The sequence below is a fragment of the Ursus americanus genome, chromosome 2 (genome assembly GCF_024610735.1).
Source record: "Ursus americanus isolate L20-20 chromosome 2, mUrsAme1.1.p, whole genome shotgun sequence".
NCBI classification, from domain to species: domain Eukaryota; kingdom Metazoa; phylum Chordata; class Mammalia; order Carnivora; family Ursidae; genus Ursus; species Ursus americanus.
Window position 1 is genome coordinate 30,856,276 of NC_142128.1, and position 27,419 is coordinate 30,883,694.

Below are 27,419 nucleotides of genomic sequence, written 5' to 3' on the forward strand. Positions count from 1 at the left end.
AAGGAGACACAGTCAGGGAGAGATGCACTGAACACCTTCGTTCTCCCATGGCCCCCACCTCCCCAGAGCTTCTCAGAGCCTTCAATGTATTCATGCACACTGGCTACCCTACAGTTTGTGAAATGCTGCTTTTTCAGATTGGACACAGCCCCCTAAGACTGGGAGACAAATTTTAGTGGCAAAGAACCAAGTTTCTGTTTGAAAAATGTGGCCCCCATGGACTGTGGCAGAGGCGGGCACTGGGCATCTTCAGGTTTTCCTTTAAATTCTTCTGTGGTAGCTAAGGGAAAAGCAGTTCAGGGCCAAGACCTCCCACAGGTAAAAGCTGTGCCTCACTCAAAAGATGCCTACGCATTTAAGAGGCAAGCCCCTCTTCTACCTACGACGCATCAGGGTCTCCCTCTGCGTGGGGGACCCCAGGTCAGAGACACTGCACACAGGCTCTTGTGAGGTCTGCACTGTAGCCCTGCAGGAAGGGTTGCTATTATCCCCAAATTTTATTACCTTTCACTTAACAGGCAAAGAAACAGTCTGTGAGAGGTTGAGCAGCCCAAAACAGATAGACAGAGAGATGGATAAGTAAAAATCACACAGAGAGTCCAAGGCAGGGTCACAATTCACACGTAAACATCTCCAAGTGCTTGTTCTTTGACTCTGTCACACACGTGGTCAGCAGTAGCTCAGGAGGCTGGTTTAACTGTACCCATTTTGCAGATGGCAAAGTGGTGGCCCAGGGAGTCAAACCTAAGATTGAAACCCATGTCCCTTAACTCCAAGGTCTCACGTTGTTCCATATACATCTAGGGAATTAATTAAGCACAGGTACAAAGTCAAAAACTTAAAAGTGCTGAAAGACCCCACTGAAAAAGAAGGGCTGATGAGCATGGGTCTGCAGATTCCCTTGGCTGGTTAGACTCCTGGGCAAATGTGAACAGGACTCTCCTGACCAGCTAGCTTTGTTCAGAAGGGAATGCCTTCCCAAGAGTCACACAGTGCAAGCCTCTGCCACCCATCACCACACATCTCCCCAGTTGAAGTGGCTGGTCAGAGCTAAGCTTTAGGAAATAGGAATTGACAGCCTCAAGAACGGGACACCTTCTCACCCACCAACTCCCCTTCCAGGAAGCCAAAATCCGTAAATGAGGAAGAGAAGTCTCAGAACACACACATGAGGATGTTGTGAGTATGTCCAAAAGGAACTGGTTACAAATTAAATGTCAGATGGTAGGGGGGTGGATAAACTATGGTGTGTCCTCCTCCAAGATACTATGGAGCTGTCACACCTGTGGGGAGTATGTACGTTGCACATGGAGGAAGATTTATAACATACCATTATGTGAAAGCAGCAGAGTACAAAGGTCGCTGACCTACTATAGCCCCTTAGGTACAGTTCCCTATGGACTTACAGTAGGAATATATAAACCACAATGTTAACAGTGTTCATTTGTGAATGATGGACTTAGGAGACATTTTCAAGTTTTCCATCAATATACCTCACCAGTGAACTAGGGGCAGAAAGAAAAACAACATTAAGGGTAAGGTTAGATCAGGACTCTTGGGTGGCTCAGTGGGTTAAGTGTCTGCCTTCAGCTCAGGTCATGATCCCAGGGTCCTTGCTCAGTGGGAAGCCTGCTTCTCCCTCTGCCTGCTGCTCCCCCTGCTTGTGTGCTCACACTCTGACAAATAAATAAAATCTTTAAAATTTCAAAAAATAAAAGAGTACGATTAGATCTAACACGGTCGGGTGGGGGAAGAGAGAACACCGCCATCTAGCATCACACTTAGTGATGAAAGACTGAATGGTTTCCCAGAAGTTGAAAAACAAGTCAAGGAAGTTGCTCTCAACACTCCCACTGAACACAGCACTAGAGGTTCTATCCAGTGCACTAAGGCCAAAAAGAGGGCATCCACACTGGAAAGGAAGAACTCACTCGCCCCTACGAGCAGGTGACAGGATTTTCTACACACAAAATCCCAAGAATCTACAAAAATCTCCAAGAATGAGTTTTTAAAGGTCAGGTGCAAAAAACAGTATTTCTACACATTAGCAATGAACAATTAAAAAGCAAAATCATAGGAGTCATTCATCATCTTCTTCTGGAGAGAAGGTGAAATGCATAGGTGTAAATACAATTTTTTTAAAAAAGTGCAGGATATGTATGCTGAAAACTGTAAAACACTGATGAAAGAAATCAAAACATAACTATATATGCAAGAATTATCAGGTTCATGGATTGGCAGACTCAAAATAGTGCAGATGTCAATTACCCTGATCCAAAGATTTCATGCAAGCCCAATCAAAATTCCAGATTTTTTTCCACAGATACGCACTAGCTGATTCTAAAATTTAAATGGAAAGGCAAAGAAACTACAATAATCAAAATCATTCTGAAGCAGAAGCACAATTTTGGAGGACTCGTACCACCCAATTTTAAGACTTTCTATAAAGGTACAGCAGTCAAGGAATGGGGTACTGCGAAATGACAGACCAGCAGAACAGAACCAAGAGTCCAGAAATAAACTCACAAATCTGGCCAAGTAACTTTTTTTTTAAGATGTTAAGTAATCTCCACACCCAACATGGGACTCAAACTTCTGACCCCAAGAACCAAGAGTCGCATGCTCCACTGACTGAGCCATAAACGCGTCCCTGGCCAGGTAATTTCTGACTACAGTACAAAGGCAACTCAGGAAAAAGGATGGTCTTTTTAACACTTGGTTTCGGAAGAGCTGCACCTCCATAAGCAGAAAAGTCAACTTCAACTAATACCTCACACTTTATACAACTCTTAACCCAAACTGTATGACAGATAAATGCAAAACACACAACTCTGAAACATTTGAGAAAACCTGCATGCCTACGTTGGGTTAGGCACACGGTTCTTAGATTGAACACCAAAAGCACAATTTGTAATAGAAAGAAAAAATGTTAAACCATATTTGCTCTGCAAGAAACACTGTCACAAGCATAAGACAAGCTGCAGACTGGGAGGAAATACTTATAAATCACACAGACAACAGAAGACTTGTATCTAAAATACATAAAGCACTCTCCAAACTCAAGGAAATACCACTACTTGATAATACAAGGGGAGGGGAAACCTAGCTGAACAGACATTTCATCCAAGATGATATACAGTCAACAAGCACAGGAAAAAATGGTGAACATCATTCATCATTAAGGAACCACAAATCAACTCCAGTGAGATAGCACTAGAAACTTATTAAAATACCTAAGAAACTTTCTAATGATGGTATCAAGAGCTGGGGAGAATGTGTCGCAACTGAAACTCTCTGACATTGCTGGTGGGATGCAGAAATGCTCAGTGACTCTGGGGAGAAGTACAGCAGCTTTTCATCGGGTTGAACAAACATCTGTCAAATGACCCAGCACTCACTTCTGCAGGTTTTTCCTAGAAAAATGAAAATGTATTGTTCATACAAAATTTCTACATGAATGTAACAGTATTCATGATCCTCCAAAACTGGGAACAAATGTCCTTCAGTGGGTAAAGGGTTGAAAAACCCATGGCACATTCCTATGAAGGAATGCTACTTATCAATACCAAAGCGATGCCCTATTGATGCGAAACAACTTGAAGCTCAAAAACATTTGCTGAATGAAAGAAGCCAGTCTCAAAAGGCTACACATACTAGGATTTCATGTATACAGCGTTGGAGGAAAGGCCAAACTACAGGGATGGGAAACAGATGGTCAGGAGACAAACATTAGGCGTTGGGGCAGAGTCTGACCGCAAAGAAGAGGCAGGCGACTATTTCTGGAGGAGATGAAACTATTCTTCGTTCTGACTGTGGTAGTGGGGTTACATTCATCCGTGCAGGTCTTAAAACTCTTAACTACACATGTTTATAAAGGGACTTTTACTGTAAGAATATTAAAACTAAAAAATAGTTAACAAAAGGAGTAAGTTACAGAAGGAGAGAAGACAGGGCCACATTCACCACTGCGCCCACCTAGGAGGCATCCCCCACTGACCAGGGTCCACAATACGGGCACCAAAGACAAACACCATAAAGCCAGAGGCTGCCCAGTGCAGGGGGCAGGAAAAAGATAAACTAAGAGTAACAAAGTTGCCTTCTTGCCACTATCTCTCTGCACCTTTTCTTCATCTATTTTTTTTTAATAAAATACATGTAAGATTGACTGGCTTCATCATTTTTAGGTGTACAGTTCAGTGGCCTTAAGTATATTCACACTGTTGTGCAGCTACTTCCAGAACTTTCTTCAATGGTGGAAACTGTACCCGTTCAACAACAACTCCCCATTCCCACCTCCACCACACACTCTGCCAGCCCCTGGCAACTACATTCCATTTGGTCTCTGATTAACACACCTTTAACTTTTAAGAAAGAGGACAAGGCCATCATCAGTAGCAACAGTGGTACACTTTGCGCAGATCTTTGGGGCATGAGACGGCCTGTCACCGATTCAAAACTTGGGTTTGAAATGTGGCTCCAAAGACTCAGTGACCCACGAACAGGTCACCTTAGGCCATCTCAGTAGGACAAGCCCAGTCGAGCCTGGCTTGCTCAGGCTCCCACCACACAGAGGTCCACGTTCCCTCCCAAGTGCAGCGCCACCACAATGGCTAGATTGCGGGAAGGCTGAGGCTTCCTTCTCAGATCCTGACTTGACTTCAGAATCCAAGAAAAGCTCAAGTCTAGATTCGACTACTTTATTGCCACCTTCCAATTCTTTGAAAATTGACTGCTCACATGCAGAGCATCACTTGCCCTCAATTCCCTACGGCACAAAGCGGGGCATGAATACAGCCAGGCACCTGGATTTAACCTCCACTGAACACTGCACTGGGTTAACCACAGCACCCGCCAATCCCCTCCTCCTTCCCGATGGGGGCAGGAGTGTTGCCACCAAAAGCTATCAATTCGTTCTCATTCATTCAGCAGGAACTCACGGACGTCAGGCATGATGTAAGTGAAGAGAACGCATCAATAAACAAAAGACACCATTCCCTCGACTTTTGGAGCTTCCCTTACTTCTCAATTTTCGTTTTCCATTTGACTAAGTAGAGGGTGATTCTACTAACAAGGTGATCAGAAAGCATCTGCTCAACAAGGGCTGGGTGCAGAAGGCGGAAGGTTCCATAAAACAGACAAGAGCCCTCTATCCTCCTGGAGTTCACAATCCAGTGGGGACAAAGAAGATCAGCCCTGGCAACCATGGCGAAGAGCAGAAAGTCAACTCTAGTCGGCAGCACAGGAAACTGGAAATATCTAGAATCAGACAAACCTGGGTTCAACTCTCAGCAGCAGTTCTTACCAGCTCTTTGACAATACCTGAAGAGGGAAGGGGGTAGCAGTGGTAGGTTACGGTGGCCGCAGCACTTATTAGTGGTGATAGCAGCAGTGCTACTGGTGGTCATGGTGGTGGCAGTCATAGTACGTGGTGGTGGTGGCAGGGGCGGTAGCAGCACCCCCACCTCAGCTCATACAGTGCTCCCCGGCTACCAACTTCTGTTCTGAAGACTTCCGTGATAGGCAATCTCTCAAGGGCAGTGTGGAGAGGCCCATCTCCTGGGGGAGGAGGTCTGCCAGCAGCCAAGTGAGCGAGCTTGGAAGACCATCCAGGCCCAGGGGTGCCTTGAAATGACAGCAGCTCCACCCAACCCCTGACCACCACCTCCGCACAGCCTGAGCCAGAGGCACCCAACTAAGCGGTGCCCAGACTCCTGACCCATAAAAACTGGGAGACAAGAGTGTGTCGTTTTCATCTGCTACATTTTGGGGTAATTTATTAACAGTTGAGAACTAATACAGCTTTTTATGTATTAATTCATTTAATCCTAACAATTCTCTGAGGTATTTTTAGCCTCAATTTGGGGCCTAGAAACAGAGGTAAGAATAGAGAGGACAAATAACGTGCACAAAGTGACAAATTCCTCCAACCCATCTCTCATCTGTCCAAGTGAGGGTCTCGCAGGAGTGATTTCTAACCAAACGTGTGCAGCATAGATGTCCCTCTCTGCACTTCAGTTCACTTGCCTCAATAATGGAAGAATACTGAGGACTTAACCAGAAAGCTGTAGAAAGTATTATCATTTATTCAATGGGCATTATTCTGGCAACAGAAATGGACGGATAACAAGACAGACTAGGTCTCTACCCTCCTGAGAGCAACATTCACACAGGGAAGCTGGGTGAACCAGTCACCGAACAGACTTCAGAGACAACGAGGACTATAAAAGCTAAAGCAAACCACACCCGTTAGAATGGCGGACATCCAGAACACTGACAACACCAAATGCTGGCGGGGATGTGGAGCAACGGGAACTCTCTTTCGCTGCTGGTGGGAACAAAATGGTACAGCCGCTTCCCAACAGCCTGGCAGTTTCTGACAACACTAAACATACTCCTACCATATGATCCAGCAACCACACGCCTTGGTATTTACCCAAACAAACTGAAACTTATGTCCACACAAGATCTTGCACATAATATTTATAGCCGTCTTATTCCTAACTGCCACAACATGGAAGCAATCAAGACATCTTTCCTTAAGTGACTGAATCAACAAACCAGTATATCCAGACAAGGAGTATTATTCAAAGAATAATGATGCAAAGAAATGAGTGACAAGAGCCATGAAAAGACATAGAGGCAACTGAAATGCATGTTGCCAAGTGAAGGAAGCCAATCTGAAAAGGTTACAGACTATGATTCCAACAATAGGATACTCAGAGAGAGGCAATATGATGAGGACAACAAAACAATCCGTGGTTAGGAGGGAGAGGTCAACAGGCAGAGCCCAGGTGAATCTTAGTACAGTGAAATCACTCTTTATGGTGCCACAGTGGTGGACACAGGTCTCCCTACATCTGTCCAAACCCATGGAACATACGCTAACGTAAACCATGCACCTGAGTTAACAATGATGTGTCGATATTGGTTCATCAATTGTGACAAATGCACCACACGAATGCTCAAGGTTAACAGGGGAAGGTGGAGAGGAGAGCCGTGATGGGCTATGTGGGAACTCGGTACTTTCTGCTCACATTTCTGTAAATGTCTATCAGTTGATTTATTAATAAAGCAAGGAAGAAAGGGAAAAGGATATAGGGTAAGTAAGTCGGTATTTCACACAAGGTCGTCTGAGAAGGCCTTTCTGAAAGGTGACAAAGAGGCAACACCAGCAGAAAGTGAGGACGGGCACCACGTGAATGTGGGGGAGGGTCACGTGGCGGTCTTGCAAAAATGCAGGTTCTCATTCAGACTGCCTCGAGTGGGGCCTGAGACTCAGCATATCTGCCACACCCGCAGGGGATGCCCACACTGCCAGACTTCAGAGCACACTCTAGGTGGTCTCCAGCAGAGGAACCAGTGGGGGGCGGGGGGGAGCCCCCAGGCCAGCCTGCATCTGGCCTCATCCTGGGATTTGGGGCAGCCAAGGAGGCTGCAGCCGGTGAGGAATCATGAGGGACCCCACATGATAGACTTCATTCAGCCAACAAAAGGTGTTCAGCAGGGGAATGACATGCTATGTAGAAAAACAGGGGACAGAAACAAGTACGCAGACTAGAAAAAAAGCTACTCTGACAACGCATCCAGGTGAGAAAGGACAATGGCCAGGACAAGGAAGACTGGCTAGGGACAGAGGAGACAGAAGGATTCAGATATTCTTCTGTTGCCAACTCCCACCCCCAGCCCCGGCTCACACCGGGCTGGCCATCCTGCCATCTTCTTTAAAAGCATCAGTAAAGGAAGCCAGGCGTGGAGGAGGTGGCAAGTACTTCTCCAACAGCTTCCAATGACTGTAATTAATGTTTGTCAGGGAAAGCAATTATGCCCGCCCCAATGTCAGAATAAACAGCCAGCAACCCCAGACAGCACTCCTCAAAGGATAATTACTCACAACAAAAACCAAGGAACTTGGTAAGTGCATTTGGTAATTTGCAGGCATCAAAACATCACTGTAGGACACACCTACAGGAGCTGTGCTTTGCCCAGCCCGAGGCTAGAGCAAGGCCATCTCACGGCAACTATCTGGTGGGTGTCAAGTAGGCACTTACCATAGCCACACCTGAATACAAGATGTGGCTAAGTGATCAGGCTGTCCACAATGGTGATGACTGTCCCAAGCAGCCACCAAAAAAAGGCAGGAAGGGATTGCTGGGCTCTCCAGCGATTAAAGCCACTCCTAGCATTCAAGGTCTAGCTCACTGAAAAACCAAAGAGTCAAAGGGGAAAAATCACTTTTCCCAAACTCAGTGTGCTCCGGTGAGTCCCCTCGCCAACTCCATCACCACCACCTTTTGGGGGAATTATCATCTCTCAGGACTGTTGCTAGTGAAGGGGTTCAAGACAGTTTCCCCTCCCCACCCAACCGCAAATGTGCCACTTTCCCATATGGATTCTTTCAGTTGAATGCCATCCAGACCTTGCAGGCTCGAGAAGAATCTAAATTGGAGGATCTTTGCAGAATAAGGGGTTATTAGCAAAGATAACTTTTATCTCATGACCCATCGGTATGGCAGGGCAAACATCTAATTACCAAACATCTGCTATTCTCATCACCCTGTGAATTAATTTCTTTCCCTGAAATCCTAGACCCCTATGCCCCCCTTTCTCCTTAGTTCATAATGACATGTACACCTCATTTTGCCTATGTTTGGAATTTGCATTCTGTGTTGATACTCTGTATGTACACTATTAAATTTGATTTTCTGGGGCACCTGGGTGGCTCAGTCGATTAAGTGTCTGCCTTCAGCTCAGGTGATGATTTCAGGGTTCTGGGATGGAGCCCCGCATCAGGCTCCCTGCTCTGCAGGGAACCTACTTCTCCCTGTCCCTCTGCCTGCAGTTCCCCCTGCTTGTTCTCTCTCCCTTTCTAATAAATAAAATCTTTAATAAAAATTTTGAATTTCTCCTGTTAATCTGTCTCATGCCAATTGGATTAGTCCAGTTAAGAGGACCCTTGACAGGGAATGCATTCTCGCTCCCCGGCTCTAAGATGAGCACATGTATTTCTGTATTGTTTTCACAGAATACTTAGCGTTCACACCCTCTTCAGTCTTCACCATGACAATGACACCAGAAGCTAACACTTGTCCAGCACTGACTGGGGGAGCACATGAGGGGACCAGGGTCAGCTAGGGTTTCTAGATCTACAAGGAGATGTAGTAATTCTACTGGCAGCTAACAAGCAAGCAAGGGGCAGAACCTGGACCCAGACCTGAGTAGTGTGGCTCCCAGGCCAGAACCCGAGCACTCTCTATGCTGCCTTTGTAACACCATCAACAGCCCAAAGAGGTCCAGGGGAAGAAACCCAGCCAGCCAGCCAGCATATGGGCAATGACCGGGTTAGAGAGGGAAGTAAAGGATATCTTTCAGAGAATCCTCTCCCAAGGCCATCGTGGGGGGGGGGGGGGGCCACTCTAGGTTTCCATGCAGGCTTTAGACCCACTGCAACACACAGTGCTCTTCAGAATGGACCTGCCCCCTCCCCTCCTCTTGCAGCTGCCCAAGGCTCCCCGAGTAGCTCAGACGACCAGCCACACAGAACCCCACCCAGCTCCAGGATTTGGCCATCAGCTCATCACTGTCACCCACACCAGCCAGGCTCCTCCTGACAGCTGTGCCTTCCCAAGGCTCATCTGACCCTCTGTCTACAACTCTCCCTTCTGTCCCGGTGAACACTCCAGGTTTTTCAGCAGTCTCTTCAAAGGCATGTTCTCTCTGAAGCCCTTCCTCCACCACCAGGGGTTGTGGACCACCCCCCTCTTCTGCCCCCACCATACCCAAGAGAAGCTTCCCACCCAACAAGTAAAACATGTTGATACCCTTAGCCTATGCTCATCACGCCCATCTAAACTACGAGCTCCTGAGGAAAGTGGTCAGATCCTGTTTCTCTTGTTTTAGTCCTTCCAAAACTTAAGTATTACTACTGTCCAAACTTGACCAAACGAGGAAAGGGAAGCTCAGTAGGGTTGGAGACTAGCCGAGGTCACCCAGGCGTGGAAACAGGATTGGTATCTAGGAAACTCCAAAGTCCTCACCCTGTAACAGGCAAGGGTTCTTCCAAGGTGGTCAGAGAACAGAGGATGCCCTTTAAGAGAATCAGCGAAGAGCTTCATCAGAAAGTAGGTATCTCGGGGCGCCTGGGTGGCACAGCAGTTGAGCGTCTGCCTTCGGCTCAGGGCGTGATCCCAGCGTTATGGGATCGAGCCCCACATCAGGCTCCTCCGCTATGAGCCTGCTTCTTCCTCTCCCACTCCCCCTGCTTGTGTTCCCTGTCTCACTGGCTGTCTCTATCTCTGTCGAATAAATAAATAAAATCTTAAAAAAAAAAAAAAAAAGTAGGTATCTCCCAGCCCTGCTCTTCCTGAACCAATCCCACCAAAGCCACTGGAAACCAGTTACATACAGGGGAAATGATGAAGTAACTAAACATAGCCTGATATCCTAAGATGGCAGAGGGTGAGGACCCTGAGCTCACCCTGTCCCATGTTTCCAGATCCAACTACAGATCATCCACATTGAAGTCAATAAACTGGAGAGTGATCCCAAGACTGGCAGAAAAAAGTCACAACACAATATACACAACAAGCTGCATTTGAGAAGTCAGAAGGCAGAGGGAGGGTGCCTGCAAGCAGGAGGGAGCTGCATGAGCAGGGAGAGCAGAGCAACGGGCCCCCACACAGGGAAGACTAATGCCCCGTGACTCTGAGCTTTACAACCCACAGAAGCTGAATTCCCCAAGTCTGTCTTTGCAGTTCAGCAACTCAGCACTGGGTGAGACTGGAGGGCGTAAGAGCCAGGAAGCTGCCCTTAAAGAGAGACAGCAGCCTGGGCGGAGAAGCCACCTAACAACAGCAGTTTATACCACACCGGGGGCAAAGAGGAGACATCTGTTCACACTGACTTCTGAACCTGTTGGGGGACTTCTCTGAAAATGAGGAAGCTGGCAGGTGCCACTCCCTCCCCTCAACCCCCAGCATAAGCACAGAGACGCCCACAAGAGGCGGGGCTGCACAGACACTTGCTACCTAATCCCCCAACTCCGAGGACTCACCCCCCTCAAGCCTGCGGGGTTTGCCCTGGGCTCAGGGCAAATTTTGTTAAAGCCACCCAGGCGCCCCACCAAGCCAGCCACACATCAGAGGCAGTAGAGCAAATTAATGACCTAGAAGCCAAAGTAATGGAAAGTAATCAAGCCAAACTAAAGGGAGAAAAGAATTATGCAAAACGAGGACAGACTTAGGGAACTCAGTGACTCCATCAAATGTAATAACATTTGTATTATTGGAGTCTCAGAAGAAGAAGAGAAAGAAAGGGGGGCAGAAAATTTATTTGAAGAAAGAAGAGCTAAAAACTTCCCTCATCTGGGGAAGGAAACAGATTTCCAGATCCAGGAAGCACAGAGAACCCCCAACAGAGTCAAAATACCAAGACGTATTGTAATTAAATTTGCAAAATATAGTGATATAGAAAAAAATTTAGAAGCAACAAATTACTTACTTACAAGGGAAAACCCATAAGGCTAGCAGGAGATTTCTCAACAAACTTGGCAGGCCAGAAGGCAGCGGCATGACATATTCAAGGTGCTGAAGGGGAAAAACCTGCAGCCAAGAATACTCTGTCGAGCAAGGCTATCATTTAGAATAGAAGGAGAGATGAAGAGCTTCCCAGATGAAAACTAAAGGAGCACTAAGCCAGCCCTGCAAGAAATATTAAAAGGGACTCTGAGTGCAAAGGAGAAATGAAAAGTGACAGTATATAGGTAGGAAACACAAAACCAGTAAAAATGAGTATTTCTGTAAAAAAAAAAAAAAAAATCAGGCAAGGAACCCACAAAAAATAGCTATAAAATATAACAACACAGCTAAAATGTGGGAAGGAGAGGACAAAAGAATGGGTTCAAAGGTAAACAAGCATCTACTTAATACAGACTACTATATGCAGAAGACGTTATATAAACCTAATGGTAACCATGTATCAAAAACCACTAATAAATATGCAAAGAATAAAAAGAAATCGAAATATATCACTAAAGAAAATCAGCAAACCACTGGAAGACAGACTGACAAGAAACCATCAGAAAAAAATCTTCAGAAACAACCACAAAACAAGTAATAAAATGCCAACGCATAGTTTTCAATACTTGCTTTGAATGTAAATGGACTAAATGCTCCAATCAAAAGACATAGGGTGACAACAGATTAAAAAACAAACAAACAAGGCCCAGCTATATGCTGCCTACAAGAGACCCATCTGAGATGTAAAGACACCCGCAGATGGAAAGGGAGAGAACAGAGAAACATCTATCATACAAATGGATGTCAAAAGAAAGCGGGAGTCGCAATACTTATATCAGAGAAAAACTTTAAAACTAAGACGGTACAACAGACAAAGAAGGACACTATATTATAATAAAGGGGACAATCCCACAAGACGATACAGCAATTGTAATTATGCACTCAACATAGGAGTTCCTAGATACTTGAAAACTGCTGATAACAAACATAAAGGAACTAATTGATAATAACACTCACAGGGGACTTTAACACCCTGCTCACAGCAATGGACAGATCATCGAAACAGAACATTAACAAGGAAACGGTGGCTTTGAAAGACACGCTGGAACAGATGGATTTAAAAGACCTCTTCTAAACATTCCATCCTCCAATAGCAAAATACACATTCTCTGTAAGGGTGCATGCAACATTCTCCAGAACAGATCACATATTAGCCTACAAGAGAAACCTCAAATTCAAGAAGATCGAAATCACCATGCCTATTTTCTGACCACAACACTCTCAAACTCGAAGTCACCCACAAGAAAAAAAATTGGGAAAGACCACAAATACATGAAGGTTAAATACCATGCTATTGAACAATGAATGGATCAACCAGGAAGTAGAACAAAAAAGTAACAAAAGAAACAAATGAAAACTAAAATGGTCCAAAATCTCTTGGATGCAGCAAAAGTGATCCTAAGAGGGAAGTATAAGCAATACAGGCCGCCTTCAAGAAACAAGAAGAATCTCAAACTACTTAACGTTGTACCCTAGAGGAACTAGAAAAAGAACAAAACGTAAAACCAGCCTTAAGGAGGGAAATAATAAAGATTAGAACAGAAGTAAATGATAAACTAAACAATAGAACAGATCAATGAAACCAAGAGCTGGTTCTTTGGAAAAAAATGATAAACGGCAAGCAAGACTTATCAAGAAAAACACTCAAAATCACCTATAAGAGAGAACCAACACCACAGAAATACAATAATAAGAGAATACTATAAAAAAGTGTATGCCAACAAATTGGACAACCTGGAAGAAATAAATTCCTAGAAACATATAAACTATCAAAACTGAAACAGGAAGAAACAGAAACTTTGAACAGAACAATAACCAGAAAAGAAATTCAGTCAATAAAAAACTACCTATTCTTTTAAAGTATTCCAAAAAACAGAAAAGGGAAACTTACTAAATTCATTCTGTAAGGCCAGCATTACTCTGAGACCAAAACCAGATAAAGACACCTCCTCCCCCCCACAAAAAACAAAAACAAACACACACACACACGCGCGCGTGCGCGCGCGCGCGACACACACGACACACCACCACAGGCCAATATCCCTGGTGAACACAAATGCAAAAATTCAATAAAATACTAGCCAACCAAATGCCACGATATATTTAAAAAATCATTCACCACAATCAAGAGGGATTTATTCCTGGGAAGCAAGGGTGGTTCAATATTCACAAATCAATGGGATACATCACATTAATAGGAAAAAGGGTAAGAACCATAGGATCATTTCAATAGATGCAGAAAATGCATTTAACAAAATACAATATCCATTCATGATAAAAACCCTCAATAGGTTTAGGAGTATACATCAACATAATAGCCACTTACGAAACACCTGGAGCTAACTTAATCCTGAATGGGAAAAAACAGAGCTTTTCCTCTAAGGTCAGGAACAAGACAGGGATGTCTGCTCTCACCACTTTCATTCCACATAGTACTGCAAGTCCTAGCCACAGAAATCAGACAACAAAAAGAAATCTAAGACTCCATGAAAAAACTCCTAGAACCAATAAACGAATTCAGTAAAGTCGCAGGATACAAAATCAATGGACACAAATCTGTTGCATTTCTATACACCAATAATGAAGTGACAGAAGGAGAAATTAAGAAAACAATTCCATTTACATTGCACCACAAAAATAAGATACCTAGGAATAGACCTAATCAAAGACGTGAAAGACCTGTACTCCAAAAACTATAAAACACTGATGAAAGAGATTGAAGACATAAAGAAATGGAAAGACATTCCATGCTCATGGATTGGAAGAACAAGTATTGTTAAAATGTCTACACTACCCAAAGCAACCTACACATTTAATGCAATTCCTATCAAAATACTTCTGGCATTTTTCACAGAATTAGAACCAACAATCCTAAAATTTGTATGGAACCACAAAAGACCCCAAAGAGCCAAAGCAACCTGGAGAAAGAAAAGCAAAGCTAGAGGCATCACAATTCTGGACTTCAAGTTATATTACAAAGCCATAGTAATCAAAACAGTATGGTACTGGCACAAAAAGAGACACATAAATCAATGGACCAGAATAGAAAATCAAGGATAAATCCACAATTATGTGATCAATTAATCTCTGACAAAGCAGGAAAGAATACCCAATGGGAAAAAGTCTCTTCAATTAAAGGTCTTGGGGAAACTGGAAAGCCGCCTACAAAAGAATGAAACGAGACCACTTTTTTATACCACACACAAAAATAAATTCAAAATGGATTCAAGACCTAAATGTGAGACCTGAAACCACAAAAATCCTAGAAGGGTACAGAGGCAGTAACTTCTTTGACATTGGAGATAGTAACTTCTTACTAGATAGGTCTCCTAAGTCAAGAGAAACAAAAGCAAAAATATACTACTAGAACTACAGCAAAATTAAAGCTTCTGCATAGCAAAGGAAATAATCAACAAAACTAAAATGCAGCCTATGGAGTGGGAGAAGATCTTTGCGAGTGACATATGTGATAAAGAGTAAGTATCCAAAATACGTAAAGACCTTATTAAACTCAACACCCAAAACCAACATAATCCAATTAAAAAATGGGCAGAAGACATGAACATTTTTCCAAAGAAGACATCCAGATGTCCAACAGACACATGAAAAGATAAACATCATAGGGGCGCCTGAGTGGCTCAGTCAGTTAAGCATCTGCCTTCAGTTCATGTCATGACTCCAGAGTCCTAGGATCGAGTCCCACATCAGGCTCCCTGCTCCACAGGGAGCCTGCTTCTCCCTCTGCCTCCACCTCTCTGTCTCTCACGAATAAGTAAATAAAATCTTTAAAAAAAAAAAAAAAGGCATCATCATCATCACTTATCAGGGAAATGCCAATCAAAACCACAATGACCTCATCGGAATGGCTAAAATTAACAACACAGGAAACAACAGATGTTGGCAAGGATGCAGAGAACGGGGAACTCTCTTGTACTGTTGGTGGGAATGCACATTGGTGTAGCCGCTATTAGACAACAGTATGGAGGTTCCTCAAAAAGTTAAAAATAGAACTACCATAAGATCCAGTAATCACCCTACTGGGTTTTTACACAAAGAATACAAAAACGGTAATTCAAAGGGATACATGTACCCCTATGTTTATAGCAGCTTTATTTACAATAGCCAATATATGGAAGCAGCCCAGGCGTCCATCGATTGATCAATGGATAAAGAAGGTGTGGTGTAGATATACAATGGAATATTATTCAGCCATAAAAAAGAATGAAATCTTGCTATTTGCAAGATGTGGATGGAGCTAGAGAGTGTAATGCTAAGCCAAGTCAGTCAGGGAAAGGCAAATACCACATGATTTCACTCACATGGAATTTAAGAAAAACAAGCGAAGGGAAAGAGAAAGAGAGAGAGAGTCAAAGCAAGAAACATTCTTAACTATAGAGAACTGACGGTCACCAGAGGGGAGGTGGGGGGGGGGGGGAAATAGTTGATGGGGACTGAGGAGCGCACGTGTCATGATGAGCACAGGGTGATGAATGGAACTGCTGAATCATTGTAATGTACACCTGAACAGTAATTATTACACTGTACATTAACTGGAATTAAAGTAAAAACTTAAAGTAAAAAAAGTAAGAATTAAAAACTGGCATTTTTTTTTTTAAGATTTTACTTATTTGACAGAGAGAGAGACAGCCAGCGAGAGAGGGAACACAAGCAGGGGGAGTGGGAGAGGAAGAAGCAGGCTCCCAGAGGAGGAGCCTGATGTGGGGCCCGATCCCAGAACGCCGGGATCACGCCCTGAGCCGAAGACAGACGCTTAATGATTGAGCCACTCAGGAGCCCCTAAAAACTGGTATCTTAATTAAAAATAAATAAATACCTCAACATACACTTAGTGGGAGCCAGGGCTCTTCCTTCAGAGAAGGGAGTAACAAATTCATAAAGTGATAAGACACACAGTCAATAGTGTGCTGTTGGACTGGAATTCAGGGCGTCCATGTAAACTCATGGGGTCATTTCCAAAGGACACAGAAGCCAACTCATCAGGGTTGCCTCTGGACAAATCCAGAACAATCAGACCATCAAAACGGTGGTAGTAATGCATGATGAGCTACTGAATAAAACAGAAATCCATGACCCCGCAAATGGGTAAGTGCAAAGTTTAATGCATACTGAGATGTTTACATAGACTCCAACTACCTCTCCACAAAATACTGAACGACCACAAAGGGGGAAAATGTTCCCAGCAGAGAAGGGTGGCAGACACCATAGCGATCAAGGGATCAAAACTCCCATCGTCAGTAATGGGGCAAAATGAAGCCGTGCACCGCCTGCTAGGATGATCACAGAAGAGCACGCAGCGCCTCAGTGACGTTAGTAACCAAGATGCACAGAAACAACAAACCAACCAACCGAGCGGCATTCTGCAAAATAAACTGACCGGTAATCTACAGAACTGTCAAGGTCATGGAAGTCCAGAGAAAAAAACTGCTCCAGAAGAAGGAATCACACGCAACAAGTCATTCTGGAGTCAATCATTTTACAAGAAAGGCCATCACTGCAACAACAGGTGAAAGCGGAATGTGAAGAAAGGACTAGATGGTAAAAATGCAATGTTAATTTTCTGATTGGATTGACTGTATGCATTATGGAGAAGAATGTTCTGCTCATGGCAAAAAAATACATTCAGGAGTTAGAAAAAAAATTAGGTCAAAGCAGATTCCCAGGCCCTGTTGCAGAACTCAACATCCGCACTCGGGAGTAGGCCTGCAATCTGTATGTTAACCACACATTAGGTCACTTCTGGGACACACCTGAGCCCACCCGCTACCCTGCACTCGCCCAGCACAACCCAATGGGACCAAGAGTCCACAAGAGGAGCCATCATGCACCCCCTACTGTGATTCAGGAAACAGTGGTCACTTACTGGGCACAAGAAATCTGACTACTTCTGTCTTTCCAGGCATTTTCTCTAATAAGACAGGGCAAGGGCAAGGGCTGCCAAGGGGGCCCGAATTCTGGAAAGTCTGCATTTCTCCTTGACTGTTCTCTGACTTGAGCTGTGTGGTGTCTCATCTGGCAGCTGGAGGAAGGAGGGGAGTCATAAAAAGCTTGTCTGATTTTTAGTGCTCGCTCCCTGTTCCCACCATTTCACTATTTCTTTTATAAACCCCATCTCATTAGCCACCTGGTAAACTCCACTCAGAATGGCACACTGGACCCACATTTCATATCCAAAGCCAGGGAAACAGCCCCAACAACTCCAGCAACTCATGAAGGTAATTAATTGCAGATGACACACACCCGAAATATCCTGAGCACAACAGGAAAATCACAGGGTTCCAAACTTAATAGCTGGAATCATACTTGACTGTCATTTACACTCACAACTCTTTCGAGTTACTTCTTTAGGGCACTGACTTAGGGCAGCTTACTGCTCACTTCAGTCCTTTAGGTCATTAAAGAGTTTGCTTTGAGGTCCAACAGGCCTAACATGAAAGCTGGCTCTGCCTCTGTGTGACCTTGGGCAAGTCACTTGACCTCTCTGGGCCCTGGGTTTGTTATATCACCCATAAAATAGGAGGATAGAGAGACTATGGACTCTGAAAAACAAACTGAGGGCTTCAGAGGGGAGGGGGGTGGGGGAATGGGATAGACCGGTGATGGGTAGTAAGGAGGGCACGTATTGCATGGTGCACTGGGTGTTATACGCAACTAATGAATCATCGAACTTTACATCAAAAACCAGGGATGTACTGTATGGTGACTAACATAATAAAATTTAAAAAATATTATAAAAAAAAAGAAATACCTGCTTTGGAAACTACAGGCATGATTAAAGTAAGTAAGTGTGTGTGTGTGTGTGTGTGTAAATGCACGTACATATCAAGTGTCTGGCAAATGATAAGTACTAAGTAAATGTTAGCTGTCTTTTCTGTTATCATTTTTCATAAATTATAAACAGGAGCTCTACCATCATTGTCACCTAACCCAAGAAGGTTTTCTCCATGAAAGTGAGAGGCTAGGGAAGACGTGCAATAATGTGCGAGTCGTCCCTCGAGTATTTTGAGGTCAGAGTCATTACAGAGTCCTCTTCCTCCAAGCTAACTGGATGAATCACCAATTCACGCGCACCTCCTCAGACACTACCTGCCTGATTGCCCCAGTCTGGTGTAGGCCCCTCTACGGATGGAGCCTTTTCCACATTAACTGGAAGCTGAAGGAGCCTCTCACTGACTTCGGCTTCCTTGGGAGCTAGTTTGGGACACCCTAAGGTCTCCAGGTGACAATCTACCTTTAGGAAGAGTGAATACAAACTGTATCACTGCAGGGGATAACAATAAATAGAGCCAAATAAGGCAACCTCCCCAAAAAGGGAAGAACGAGAAGAATGAGCAACTATGAAATGGCCAACCGTTCCCCGAAGGAGGTCCCAGGAAGAATGCTTGACCACGTACAGGAGCAGAATACACAGAGCTGAACTGCCAGTCTATTCTGGAGGTCTCAGAATCGCAGACCCACAGGAGCCAGGCGAGTAACAGGCAGGAGTGAAACAGGAAGGGGCAACGCTCATCACACATCCATCACCCATCGTGTGAGTGTAGGGGTCACAGGTGAGAGCACACGCCCATCTGCAGGAGCATCCATGACACAACAATAGGCACATAGGACTGGGGCCCCAGTGTCACCAGATCTTCAAGCCCTTTAAGAGCAACTGGCAATCTGGATTTCTCTGCCACATTTTAAGGTCTTAAAACACTGATTCACAATTTAAAAAAACAAAACAAAAAAACAGCTCCTGTGCCAAACAAGACCCACCTGTGAGCCAGTTCTGGCTGGGGCCCCAGAGCTCCTTCTGCTCTTCACACTCACTAGTCAGTATCGAGCTCCACCCCCATCAGACCATAAGTCTACGTGCCAGTTAGTGTCCCCGTCTTAGACCAAACGAAAATGGATTTAAAACCCTTCAGGTCCTGTCAAAAATGCATCACCTGAATCTAATCATGAGCCAACAGCGGACAAACCCAGACTGAGGGATGGTCTACAAAGCAACTGGCCAGAAAAGAAATGCACAGATCAACCTCATGAGAAATAAGGACAGTGTGGAAGGGCTCCAGATTAAGGGAGATTCAACAGATGCAATGCCTGATTCTGGACCAGATTCTGGATCAGGCCAAACAAATGGCCATAAAATGCTTACTTGGCCTGGCTGGTAAAACACGAGTACGAGCATCACGTACTATCCCATCAGTGATACACTTCCTGAATTTTACCATCACGTGATAGGTATCTATGAAAATGCTCTTGTTCTCAGAAAACACAAGCACCTAAAAATGATCAGAAAAAAAGTTTTTAAGGATAAATACAAAGAAATACACCTCAAATATGATAAAATGCTAACAACTAGTTAATTTGGCTGAAAGGTACATGGGAGTCCTTCCACTATTCTTCCAATTCTTTGGAAATTTTTTAATTTTTTCAAATTAAAAAGACGTGTTAAAAACAAAGGCTTGCAACCAAAGAAAACATGGATTTATAATAACAACCCACAAACTAGGGGGTGAAAGGGTTAAATAGCTAATAATTGGCGCTGAAAAGCCAGAAAATTTTACTTCATAAATACAAATACATTACATTAAATAGCATCTGAGAAGAACATGGCCCAGCTAGTGCTGTTACTTGGTAAGTATCAAATTTTGGGAGGGGGCAGGGGGAGGCTAGCATGAAACCTGCCCACCTCCTTTATGCCAATGCCCAAAAGCACCACTGTTGCTGAACCTAGGCCACACTTCCAGCGGCATTTGGGCACGAGGGGCATGCTCACCATTATTGTGCAGCCTGCCTATGAGGAAGCAGGGGAAAGGCCTAGAATGGTCCCCCCGCCCTCCTTCAGGGAGGTGGTGTGGCATCTGGGATTGATGGGCTGTGAAGGAGCTGTTGTCACTGCTGAAGCCTTGGGAGGCAGACACATCCTACTTCTGAATACTAAGGTGAAAACTCAATTTGGCTCTTGAGTAAGTCACAATAGTCTCATCAAATCCCAGCCTCTTGAGACCACAGGCAGGAAATGTAGACTCTATGAATAAAGCCAAATTTAACAGGGACCAACAAAATACAACAATGGAGGCCAAGAAGCAGAGAGCGCGAAACACAAAGGTTACTATACTGGGCTGTCTGGCTGGAAGACCTGCTCTATTGACCCTCAGGGGGTTGGGGGATGGAGGGATGGATGGAGGGATGGATGGATGTGTGTGTGTGTGTGTGTGTTTACACGCCCACATAAGCGCGACGCGGTTTTATTAGATACAAGCAATTAAAAATCAAGGTATCTTCCTCCAAGAGCCAGGTTTTCAACTTGTCTTGGAAAAAGCCAGTGTGTGACCACAGAGGGCCTGTGAGTCCTCAGGGCCACTCATGGGTGGCAACAAGTAGTTGGCTCTCCTTCGGGCAGGACAAGTGCTTTCCAGTGTCCCAAAGGCTCCCCCCACTCCCTATTCTCTCCTGTGCCCTGCTTTCTTCATTTCCATTACCCACTTGGCCCTGTAGGAATTCCAGTTTCAGACCTCCCCCACTCCCAGCCCCATTGCACATAAACACTGGCACTCCGACCAATTTCAGAGACAGCTGTGGGACAGAAATTTTAGGGTCAAAGCAAAGATGGGATATAAAACTTAGGTTACCACAGAGTTTTAAGTCCAGGTTCAACCAACAGCCCTCCCTACACGATGGCTTATGGTTCCACGACCACAGAACTTTCACTGGCCTGCTCAAAAAAGCATATTCACCTAGATGCGGAGTCAGCCCACAGGATGGAGCCAACTAAAACACATCTGAGGAAACAGTTATTTTCCCTGAACAGCTAATGACTGCAAATTGACAGAGCAGGAAAACACACACACACATACACACCCCAAAAACAAAAACAAAACAAAACAAAAAACCTAAACCAGTCTCCTTCAAGTTGTCTGTCACTGCCGCTTGTCTTCACTTGATGAAAATATTTTTCAACTATATTCAATTCCACCCCACACCCTGAGGATGAGTTATTGAGAAACTAGGAAGGACACTACTAAATATAAGCAGTGACTGTTCTCTGGCCTCCAGGTTCCCAGAAAATTCTAGAAGGCCAGAACCATGTGCCTGGAAAGCTCTGAAGATGGCTTTATACCGGTCAGTGCCCAAAAGTGAATGAAATTCTGCACATTCCAGGAAGCTGACGAGGCGCAGTGGTCTTCAAGTCCAGGAGGGAACTGGACGCCTTTTGTTATAAAGGCGATTGCAACTCAGGAACACACCAACCAGCAGGAAGTTCTACAGGGTCCAAACCCTCCGTGCTTTTGTTTGTAACATGGCTGCTCGTAGGCAGGGGTCCTCAGAAGCAGGACCCTGGCCCGGCACAACATGCAGCACATCGTGCACAGCACGGAACTCAGGCTCAAAGACGGTCTGATGATGGCATCCCAAGGTAATGAACGCATCCACTTCATATAATGCCTGCATCTAGGGGGTAATTACTAAAAAAAGACATTTCAGGAACAATAAAGGAATTAGAACTATGGGCAGTGATGTCATTTTGGAGTATTGTTGGGGTCTGGAGCTGATGGCCGAGAAAACATTCTTGAAATGTCTTTGGTGTAAAAAGGTGACTTTATTAAAGCACAGGGACAGGACCCGTGGGCAGAAAGAGATGCACTTGGGCTGTGAGGGGCAGCTGATTAAATACTTTCAAGTTGGCAGGGGGATAGGGATAGCGTAAGTCTCTAAGGAATTCTGGAAACAAGGTTTCGAGGACCTTGAGGGGGCTAGCTATTGTTAGCAAAAGGTCATTTATGACTGTCTAATAAAGCCTTGGTCATGAGACCCTTCAGATGTAGATCAGTGGGTCATATGCTTGGGGAATGGCTACCAACATGTACCTTGGCGGGCAGAGATAAAGGAAGTCTCCAAAAGAATTTTTATGTATTAAAGAAGACTCAAAGGATCCTGGGGGTCAGGCTAACGTTGCCTCTTTCCCTTAGCAATGTATTAACATAGAGGCAGCTGAGTTCCTGAAGGAATGCCACTCTGCCTGTTTCAAGGACTTGTCCATAGGTTGTAGGAAATAAGAAAATTTAATTTCTTTTGCCTTTGTTTCCCCACATCAGGCTATATGTTAAATATTGTGGATTTATCTTCTCAAGTATCATAATATTATGGTAATATAGGATACAGTCTTTATTCTTGGGAAATAAACGTAGAAGGAGTTAGGGGTTAAGAATCACCATGTCTGAAACCATTTTTCCAGTATCTCAGAAAAAAAACATTATGTACAACACATGTATGTGTTTACTCTTTTATTAAGAAAGAGTGGATAGGTGAATTCCACCTGAGAATCACAACAGCAGGCCCCTCCCCCAGAAGACCAGCACAAACCTCTCACCCACACCAAGTCTACTACTGATCACACGGTGACACAAAGCTTCACCTCTGGGGAAACAGGATCTAGCATCTTTTGGTGTCTGTTTTTGTCTTTTTTTATTATTATTATTGGATAAAGACCCATCTTTTTAATTTTTTATATTATATATTTTAATTTTTAATTTTTCTTTTTCTTCTTTCTACTTTTCTAACAAACTTCTTGTAACAAGCAGACCAAAACACATCTAGAATATAACTTCTGTTTTGTACTTTATTTTTTTTGATTTTTTAAATTATTTTGCTTCCCCTCCTCCAAAATGACAAGACAGAGGAATTCACCCCAAAAGAAAGAACAGGAAGAAAGGACAATCAGGCATTTAATCGATGCAAATATAAGTAGGATGTCTGAACTAGATTTAAAAGCAATTTTAAGGATACTAGCTGGGCTTGAAGAAAACATGGAAGACACCAGAAAAAAACCCTTACTGTAGAGATAGAAGAATTAAAATCAAGTCAAACCGAAATTAAAAATGCTACAACCAAGATGCAGACTCAAATGGATGCCATAAAAATGAGGATGAACAAATCAGAGGAATCAGTGATACAGAAGATAAAACTATGAAAAATAAGCTAAAAAGAAGAGGGAAACAAAGATAATGGATCACAAAGGCAGACTTAGGGAACTCAGCAACTTATTAAAACAGACTAACATTTGTATCTTAAGATTCACAGAAGATGAAAAGAGAGAACAGGAGCAAAAGGTTTATTCAAGTATTACAGATAAAACTTCCCTCATCTGGGGAAGCATACAGGCACCAAAATCCAAGCACAGAGAACTCCCATTAATTCAACAAAAGCTGACCAAGGCTTATCATAGTCAAATTCACACAATACACAGACAGGGAAAAAATCCTGAAAGCAGCAAGGGGAAAAAAATCCTTAACCTGCAAGAGAAGACTGATCGGGTTTGCAGCAGATCTGTCCACAGAGACTTGGCAGGCCAGAAAGAAGTGAAAGGAAATATTCAACGTGCTGAATGGGAAAAATATGCAGCCAATAATTCTTTATCCATCAAGGCTGCCATTCAGAATAGAAGGAGAGATAAAGAGTTAAGAAAAGAAAAAAGAAAAGAAAAGAAAAGAAAAGAAAAGAAAAGAAAAGAAAAGAGGGAGGGAGGGAGGGAGGGAGGGAGGGAGGGAGGGAGAGGGAGAGAGAGAGAGAGAAAGAAAGAAAGAAAGAAAGAAAGAAAGAAAGAAAGAAAGAAAGAAAGAAAGAAAGAAAGAAAAAGAAAGAAAAGGAGTTCATGACCACTAAATCAGCCCTGCAAGAAATATTAAGGGGGACTCTCTGAGTGGGGAAAAAAAGACCCAAAGCAACAAAGACTAGAAAGGACGAGAAAACATGACCAGAAACACCAACTCTAACACAATAACACTAAATTCATCTCTTTCAGTATTCACTCTGAATGTAAATGTACTAAATGTCCCAATCAAAAGACACAGGGTATCAGAATGGATTAAAAAAAAAAAAAAAACCAAGATCTATTTATATGCTGCCACAAGAGACTAACTTTAGACCTAAAGACACCTGCAGATTGAAAGTGAGGGGATGGAGAACCATCTATCATGCTAATGGACATCATCAAAAGAAAGCTGGAGTAGCCATAGTTACATCAGACAAACTAGATTTTAAACCAAAGACTATAACAAGAGATGAAGAGATGAAAAACAAAACAAAACAAAATTACCAGGAAATTATATTTAAAAATACATGAATGCAAATGAAAACAAAACAGTCCAAACCCTTTGGGATGCAGCAAAGGCAGCCCTAAGACAGAAGGATATTGTAAGGCCTACCTCGAGAATCAAGAAAAGTCTTAAATACACAACCTAATCTTACACCTAAAGAAGCTAGAAAAGGAACAGCAAATAAAGCCCAAAGCCAACAGAAGGGAAATAATAAATATTACAACAAAAATAAACTATATAGAACAAACAAAAAAAAAAGTAGAACAAATCAATGAAACTAAGAGCTGGTTCTTTGGCAGAATTAATATAACTGATAAAACCCCTAGCCAGACTTAGATAAAAGCACAAATATAAGAGGAGATATCATAACCAACACCACAGAAATACACACAATTGTAAGAGAATACTGATAAATTATAAGCTAACAAACCGGGAGATCAGGAAGGAATGGACAAATTGCTAGAAACTGACAAACTACCAAAACTTGAACAGGAAGAAAAAGAAAATGTGAACAGATCATAACTAGCAAAGAAATTGAATCAGTAATCAAAAATCTCCCAAAAGGGGCACCTAGGTGAAAATTATCTCACCCGATGAGATATCACCTCACACCTGTCAGAATGGCTAAAATTAACAACACAGGAAACAACAGATGTTGGCGAGGATGCAGAGAAAGGGAACCCTCTTGCACTGTTAGCGTATGTAAACTGGTGCAGCCAATATTAGACAACAGTGTGGAGGTTCCTCAAAAAGTTAAAAACAGAACTACCCTATGATCCAGCAATTGCACTACTAGGTATTTACCCAAAGGATACAAAAATACAGATTCAAAGGTGTACATGCACCCTGATGCTTATAGCAGCGTTACTTACAATAGCCAAACTATGGAGACAGCCCCAGTGTCCATCAACTGCATAAGGAGTAAAGAAGATGTGGTGTATGTATACAATGGAGTATTACTCAGCCATCAAAAAAAAAAAAAAAGATGGATGGAGCCAGAGTGTACTATGCTAAGTGAAATAAGTCAGAGAAAGAGAAATACCCTACGATCTCACTCATATATGGAATTTAAGAAAGACAATAGATGAACATATGGGAAGGGGGAAAGAAAGAAAAAAAAGAGAGAGAGGGAAACAAGCCGTAAGAGACTCTGTTGTTACAGAGAATGGAGGGTTGATAGAGGGAGGTGGGTGGGTGATGGGCTACATGGGTGGATGGGCATTAAAAAGTGCATTCGTTATGGGGCACCTGTGTGGCTCAGTCGTTAAGCGTTTGCCTTCGGCTCAGGGTGTGATCCCAGAGTTCTGGGATTGAGCCCCACATCAGGATCCTCTGCTGGGAGCCTGCTTCTTCCTCTCCCACTCCCCCTGTTTGTGTTCCCTCTCTTGCTGGTTGTCTCTATCTCTGTCAAATAAATAAATAAAATCTTTTAAAAAAAAATAAGTGCACTTGCTATGATGCACAATGGGTGCTGTATGTAAGTGATGCATCACTGAATTCTACTCCAGAAACCAATATTGCCCTGTATGTTAACTAACTAGAACTAATTTTTTTTTTTTAAGTGGAATAAAGACCAATGTGCTAAGTGTTAACCACTGGTTAATCTAGGAGAAGGGTATGTGTACCCAAATTCATTGTACTGATCTTGCACCTTTTGGATAGGTTTGAAATTTTCCAAATAAAAATTTAAGGAATGTTTTTTAAATAAGGAATGTTTGATGAATAAAGAAATTCATAAGCAGGACTCAAAATGACCTTTCTATGCCCTACTGAGAGTGAAGAGGTGAAGCCACTCAGGTCAGAGGTGACTGGCCAGGGGCTCCTGGCAGCTCAGTCCCTCTGGCAACATCATGGGCTGACGGAGTCACAGCCTTGACCCCCAGAAGCCCTGTGCAACACCCAAAATGGGAAGCACTGCTGGGAAGGAATGAAGGTGCTTAGGAGCCAAAAGAATCCGTTTTGTGAAAGAAAATGAGCTCTGACCCACTGTAATCAATCAGCCTGTTACCAGCTCACTATCCTCTTTCAATTTCACATCCATTGGCAACTTCCCTCCTTTGTGCTTTATCTGGTGGAATCCTTATTTAGGGGGGAGGAGATTTATTAGTATTATTTTAAATGTCTACTCAGGAAGAGATTCTAGGGAAACAGTATGGACAGCAGCGTGTTTTTATAAACTTTCTAAATATATAAATAACAACTAAATACCAAAACCACAAGCCTATAGATAATGTATAAAGCTGGGTGACTAAGAAGCAGGTAAGGACAAACCATCAACCACAGTGGCATCAGCTTCTGTGCAGCAGAGTGCAGAGGGAAACAACGAGGGCATTTAATAAGATACCCTGGGGGGAAAAAAAAAAAACAACCTCAACTACCAACAGGTATTCTCTGGGAAGGAAACATGCTGAGCCATCAAGTCCAGAAACAGTGGGGGAGTTTCTCTCCTCCCTGCAGCAGCTGAGTACAAGGGACCTACAGGGGGGCTGATGGGGCTAATGCAGGCTGGCCTCCAGACAGCTTGGAAACTGGCCCACAAAGACTCCTTTCCAGGGCCGGTCCCGTCATGAAGACACCACCCACTGGAGTGGAATCTTAATGGAAGAGAGACACACCAGAGGTGAGAGAAGACAACCAAGGTCAAGGCACGATAGCAGGACAAGGGAAAAAGCTTCAGGGGAAAGGCTCGTGCACCTGATCAGGCCATCAAAACAGAAGGGGGAGCATTGCCAAGTTAGAAAAGGCA

The 27,419-nt window shown here is 43.5% G+C and overlaps 1 protein-coding gene across 2 annotated transcripts in view; it reads right to left on the bottom strand.

The window, feature by feature from the left end:
* Positions 1-27,419, bottom strand: part of SNX29 (sorting nexin 29) — a 510,975-nt gene that overhangs the window by 322,710 nt on the left and 160,846 nt on the right. The window lies entirely within an intron of this gene.